We start from the raw sequence: 7,192 nt of genomic DNA on the forward strand, positions 1-7,192 counted from the left end.
CAGAAAAAACGTCATATTTACAAAAATGTTACAACCCTACATCTTCTTGAGAATAAGATAGCACTTATCCCACAAAGCTCTATCTAGTAGAGTGGACACATTCTCCATCGTTTTGAATTTGAGAACTAAGGTGGGAACAATTGTTTTGAAGAGGTGCCGACCTTCAGATACCCCCAAGGTTCTAGCGTACTAAAGAAACCAAATAAACCAACTCCTAAATGAGGACAGGCAAAAGAGCATAGTGTCATCTATTATAGAGAGCAACCCAGAAGTCAGAATATATTTGGTGCATTGAATACCCCATGAAGCATTCCACCAATATTTAACCCAAAAGCCCAAGCCCACTAGTCTGTAACTTCTTTACATTCCAAAAACAAGTGTCTCACTTTCTCGGGTTGGCCACAGCGAAAGCATTTATCAGTACCATATCCTTTTTGATGGAGCATATAGGATGTAGGCGATGAACCAATAAGGACTCTCCACAGATGCATTTTGAACTTGAATGGTGTCTAAGATGCCCATAGCTTAGAAAAGACATGACTCCACCAATCTGATGCATAATGAATAAAAACTTTGAAACCTATTCTCATTGACTTGGTTCCTTGCTTGGGGATGCACTATGTGATCATGTTAATGTACCATGTGAGTTTAGTTAACATGTACCATGTGAGTTTAGTAGAAGGGTTTTTTTAAAGCAAAAATTTTAGGCAAATGATTGAGAAAAAATTCTAAAATAAGAGGTCATTTTCATTCACATGTTAAAAAAGTTTTTAATATCCCCAAATGCACTTTATAATATAGGGGGGTTCTCAATAGTGCAACCCCCGAGGTTCCTTCCTCCCTTCCCTCTCCATATTAATTAGAATCTCTCGCTCACTAATCCATGCAATCTTTTATGTACATTGCATGTAGCTTCCAAGGATGGTTAACATGAAGGGTCCTTTATGAGAACAAATTTTCTCGTGTGTGTGTGTGTGTGTGTGTGTGTGTGTGTGTGAGAGAGAGAGAGAGAGAGAGAGAGATATTTAATTAAACTTTGGACATGTTCACTTTGATCCATGGGTAGAATTAAGAGCTACCTCATGCATAAATTTAAAGAGGAAATTGGAATCTACAAAAAAAAAAGCCAACAAATAGGAAATTTGCCAAACTTAAACTCAAGGTGCATTGCATTGCATGGGAACAAGGATCAAAATAGTAAATAAGATTACAACTCAAGGTGCATTGCATTGCATGGGAACAAGGATAAAAAATCTACCAACCCTATGCCTACTTTTTGGTGTCAATCAGCATGATTTTGTGGTCCTTGAGACCTCCTCCACCTCATCACTATGTGGCACGGCAACTTTTCCAGAGGGGATCGAGGGCTGGGGGAGTAGGGGGGGTGAGAGCCGTCCGATTGGGGGGGGGGGACCTTGGTTCAGGCGATGGCGGCGCATTGAATGAAGGTGGAGCGTGAGCATTCAAGGCCAGGCCTGGAGGGTGAACTAGCCTCGGCTCGCCTCGGTGAAGTGCGCACAGGCCAGAAGTGTTGTTTGCTCGCCTCCCCTACGTTCTCCCTCCCCTGCGTGTGGCCTGCGTGTCCTGCGCCAGGTCGGCCCCCAGCACGAGCGCCTGCCACCCCTGCCCGATCTCGTTTCTGCCCGAGCCTACAGCGCGTAGTTTGGTGAGCAGGCAGAAACGCAGGCCTGTTTAACTGCTGCAAGCTCTTCCCATCGCAAGCAAGTGTCGCAGGCCTTCAAAGGTTCCACTACAACTTTGTGTAGCAGGCTTCAACGATAGAGGCCTTTGCCATTGCGCACAGCCTGCGTTTCCTCCTGCTCACGGTTTCCCGCCTTCGATAACGACAAGCTTTGCTTCATAGTATTTAACCATATTCCCCTTGCTTATTACCTTATTTAAGCATTGAAGCATTGATTACGTACGCCAGTATCATATGCTCGGGGAGAACCGTGAAGCCTTATACCCTCAGCTCTGTGCATTAAGCTTAATACAATGCCTTAAGCTTGGGGAGGAGAGCATTCAATTAAGTGTTCCACTTCAAGAAGCTCACAAATAAACAATCACGAGGGATGGAAGATGCGAGGCCGCTCTACATCGAAATTGTGCGTGACAATGGGAGAGAAACTCGTCAATGCATTGCAACGGAAGAGTGCCGGGCTAACAAAATATGTTACGAGAAGAGGGTCTACACGATGGACCATCTTCGAGATGATCATGCCACTGAGTGTGATATTCCGCTACACAAGGGTGGTCGACCTCGAGGCATGATGAATCGGACTTCATCAAGGGCAAACACATACGAGAAGCAATAAAAGGTGTGCTTCAAGGATGCGGCTTATAAGTTCGAGAGAAACAAATCAAAGTTTCTACAAGGGAGGGAGAAGTCCTTGCTTCGAAAATGGAATGCTTTCGATGAGAGTGAGAAGCTAGCAAAGGGATCAAAAGAAGATTTTGTAGAAAGAGAAATGGCCAAAGCATTAGGGACTACATGAGCACAAAAGATGCACGCATGGCGGCTATACAAAAACAGATTGATGGTGGCTTTGAAATGAATGTAAGCATATATATCGCAACCATCACTTTTTATTTGTTATAAGGATTAAGTTTTTTTTTCTCTTCGCTTTTGACTCTTTTTAGAAGCGTAACCCCAGTGGAAAAATACATAAGGAAGAGAAAAACGTAGAGGACAAAAAAGTAGAGGAGAAAGTTGATATTGAGCAAGCATGTACTCCGGTATGTCGCATGTAGTGTCGTTATTTAAAGGACTAATTGTATGGTATGATGTTTTGGTGTTAAATGAGTTGCATGTCTTGTAGACAAATCTCACATTGAATAATGGGCATGGTCCTTTGCTTGCACCCGTGAAGCAAGGAAAAAAAATGAAATTCATAGAGGGTACTCCCGTACCGTTAGGTGCTTCCTTGCTTGAAAATTCGTTGTCCATTCAAAGAGGAAAACGGGTAAAACTTTGTTCATGTAGAAATATAAATCATGCATATAGTAAATAATGTTACTTAGCTTCTCTTAATCTTGTCAATATACTTTAGATTCGGGTGACCATTGGTTTGTCAAAGCAAATCCAAATGATTAGTGACTCTCCTCTTTGCAAAGGCGACGTGCCACTTTCTTTGGTGATAAACAACGGGGGAATTAACTTGGAAGCAAGTAGTAGTAATGGCAACGAGTCCATAAAAGCAAGGTGAATATTACCATCCTCTAAAGGTTTGACATTCTCTATAATTTGTTAATGTTTGAATTTGCTTTGACATATAGTTTTGAAAGTAGATCATCGATCTAATATAATTTCGGAAGTGGACATGAAAATGCTTGAAGATATTTCTCATGCCAAAGCTTCCACAAAAACAATGAACTTGTTTATGATGTAAGTATAGCTTAGAGCTCATTTCTATGCTTTCAAAAATATTTTGTGTATTATGTAAGTTTTCAACGCAATGTCTTTGTTTTTTATGGTGATAGTTGGATAGAAAACACATTGCGTAAAGAGATTTTAGACAAAGTGTGGTTCATGGATAGTTTATGGTATGACTATGTTAGACTATGTCACCATGAAGACATTGGAGTTATCAAGAATTACTTGCAAGGTTTAGATATGTCTCAACATTGGTTCCTTTTTCTACCAATAGTTAGTAGGTATGCTTTATTCACTTTCTTTTAGCTTGAAAGTGATGTGATGTACCTTTGGTTGTCATGCTTAATTTGTTGCATATTTATGTCTTGTTTAAGGAACCATAAGGTCCTTTATGTCATCTTCAACAATCACTTCAAAAAGCTTTGACAAATTTCCATGGCATTCACATGCTATCATGTACTTCAATTCATTGCCGGATTCTAATGGCACAACCTATTTTGCTAGTGTTTATAGGTATGTATGTGGTAAGGAATATAGAGGTTATTGGGTGAGAGTTGGATCTAAGAGATTTCCTTGTAGGGTTTTTGAGATTCTATCTCACAATTGTTTGAACGAGGGTTTGAAAGAGTTCATGGCAAAACCAAGAAAAGGACTTTCACCACTAGAAATACCTGAGGTGTGTCAATGGCTCAAGTGTTGTACGCGTGTGTTTTCATGTTGATAAGATCAACTTATATGATTTTTCACTATTGAAAATTGATGCATGTCTTTAGGTTCCTCGTCAACCAAATGCCCATGATTGTGGGTTTTATGTTATGGCTTATATGAAGCATCTTATTGCTGGGGCCTTTGGCAAACGATCAAAGAGCTGGGTATGTAAATGTTTTTCACTGAAAAAACACCTAGCTTTATGTGATGGTCTATCTTTAGTGATTTACATGGTTCACTAACTCTCTATGTTTGATGTACAGCTCACAAAGACTTGGTTCAAGCACCAATCCGTTCAAAGGCTAAAAGAGAAGCTTATAGCATGGAGCAAAAAGTCTCTAGGACTTGATGGAGTGCAAGGATGATGTGTTTTGGACACCCCATACTAGGATATCTATGTAGCATCTCTTTTTGCCTCATGCGTTGGAAATCGCTTTATTATATGAAAAACTTTTGTGATGTTACTTTTGAGATGTAGCGGCCCGAGTCAACTAGAGTAACAATACCAAATCAAGTTTAAGATCCCTCTTTCATAACAAAGAGAGAAATCAATCCATGAGGGCTTGTCTTACCTATTTCTTGTTTTTGTTTGAAGAACTCCAATAAAGTACCACCCATTCTAGTGCCAGTTGTTGAATCACCCACAATAGCATGCAAGAGATCCACAATCAATCTATTGATCCACGTGTCTAACAAGGTGTACTTTATGTATTTCCACAATCTCTCCACTAAGTTGGTAGTGTCAACATTTCCATAGTTGAATAAACGACCAAACTTGGGCCATCTTCTGCGCCATGGGCAGTCACGTCCACACCAACCATTTGTCACATACCTCTGCACATTAACATGAGCTGCATAGTGTTGAAGAAGTTCTTGGTAGTGATTCTCAAATTCTACCTGGTTGAAGGCATGCATAAGTGCCTTCAACACATTAACATGAGCTGCATAGTGTTGAAGAAGTTCTTGGTAGTGATTCTCAAATTCTACCTCGTTGAAGGCATACCTTGTTGTCATTGATGAATAAAGATGATCTTGGAGCTCCTTTGGTACCTACATATACAAGAACAATTGGTTATCAAGGTGCACAGAGACCCACACATGCATTGCATTCACAAAGAAGAGTCCACAAACCTTTGGAAGAAGATTTTCCACCCATGCTTTCTTTGTGTGGAACCAACACACAATAATGTGGCAAAAACGTTGCTCTCGGGGTCCCGTTTCATAAGAATGCCAACAACATTCATCTCCATTGATGACCTTTGAGAATGCTTCAAGCTCTAAAACAGATTTGTCAATGACAAGGGCCGTAGGTCTAACATTCCCCATTCTAGATAGGATTGTAGATAATGTTATCTCTAATGCTATCCTCTCATGGTCTGAGCATAGGTCATTAGAGCACATCATAAACCAAATTGGAATACCCACACCATGTTGGTTTGGCAAGACAGCGGCATATAGTGGTAGCCCAAACGCATTCGTCTTAAAAGTGCTATCAATAGCCCATGAGTTATGCCGAGAGAATCGCATAGCCATTTCCAACATCCATTGGTCTTGAATGATAAGAATAAAGGGCTTTTCACTGTCATTTGCTGCATGAGGATTGTAAGGTTGGTAGTAGCACACCTGCATGTTTTCACAAAAAAAGCTTCAATAGGCACTATGCTCAAACAACTTTTAGTCACTACAACTCTCACAAACGAGCACAAAATATTATGGATACCTTTCCCTGCTTCTTTAGCATTGTAGCCTCGGTCAACATACATGTCCAATCATCCCTATAAAGTTTTCCTTGGAGCACAAAATGAGAAGTATACCTAAAATGCATTAGTTTCACCACGAGGAATTACAAAGTGTACTTGAATCAAAGAGATAGTCCAGTAAATAACTTGATTTCATATTTGAAATGACATCATTGAAACTTCCCTTTGTATCATAAAGAATCTGAAGGTCACTTGATCAATGGAAGAAGACCATTCATAATGTAATTGCTCTTTTGATAAGGACATCTTTGCAACACTTCGTGCATTGCCAACATCAAACAGATCTTCCATACAACACTCAATCACATTTGGGTGGATAGGTAAGTGGTATAAATCCTCATGACTACCAGGGGTATGTCCTTCATGAAGAGGAAACAAAAAAATGGAGGCCTTTCTGTTACCATCAAGATATTCTACTTTGACTTTGAAAGGGCATCCACACTTCTTTGTTTTTCTAAGCCTCTTTTTGGTACCTTTATTATGGGGTTGTCCACCTCTATGACAAATGTAATCAATAGTGGTCTTAGAGATACCCTGGCTCTTACTCAAACGGACCATAACAAGCCTCACTCTATGCTCAATCATAATATCCACCAAAGCTACTTTTACTTCTGATACATCTACACTTTTGTGATGCGGAAAACGCACATATGTATGCTTTCTTTTGGCACTATTGCATGCCTCTAAGTATTCCTTCCATCTGTTACACTCACAAGAACTGAGAAGGTCCTTCACATAGTCAAGTGGAATCCCATGTCTTCTAATGTCCACACACCACTCTAGCTTGATCGTTTTAATGGTATCTTCTATCCCCAAGTGATTTTGTTCATACCCCTTTGTGTGGCAACTTTGGACAATGTTCCCCCATTCTTCGAGATAAGATATCTTGAGCTTTGAAGATGATGAGGGTAAACAAAGATAACTCATGCCATCTTCATATTGTCCCAAGCACAAACCTTCCTTCATTTTTCTCCATCTACCCAAATCTAGCACCCCTCTAGTATCACAAGCTTTAAGAGTTGCCAAGGTGATTAAAGTGTCATCCCTAATCACATTCTTCATCAACTCATAAGTACTCCTTTCAAAAGAATAGAAAATAGGAGAAACATATGCTAGTGGATCGAAGGAAGGTAACCTTGTTTGTGTCCTCCGCGATATGACTTCATCACCTTCAAAGGAGCTCGGAGAGTCACTAGCTTGATCACATGTGTTGCTACTGTTTGAGTCACTCTCCCACTCTAGGTCCGATATGATCTCATTGCCCGCATGATGTTCAAGTGATTCCATATTGTAGGAAGCTGAGTTTAGTTCACTCTTAGTTCATCCTTAGTTCACCTCTGTGAACCCACAT

At 40.3% G+C, this 7,192-nt stretch overlaps 1 pseudogene; it reads left to right on the forward strand.

Moving 5' to 3' along the window:
- Positions 1-2,072: 2,072 nt before the first annotated feature.
- Positions 2,073-4,387, forward strand: LOC147433930 (uncharacterized; annotated as a pseudogene).
- The last annotated feature ends 2,805 nt before the right edge of the window (positions 4,388-7,192 follow it).

The sequence above is a fragment of the Adiantum capillus-veneris genome, chromosome 19 (assembly GCF_014529385.1).
Source record: "Adiantum capillus-veneris isolate H3 chromosome 19, ASM1452938v2, whole genome shotgun sequence".
Classification (NCBI taxonomy): domain Eukaryota; kingdom Viridiplantae; phylum Streptophyta; class Polypodiopsida; order Polypodiales; family Pteridaceae; genus Adiantum; species Adiantum capillus-veneris.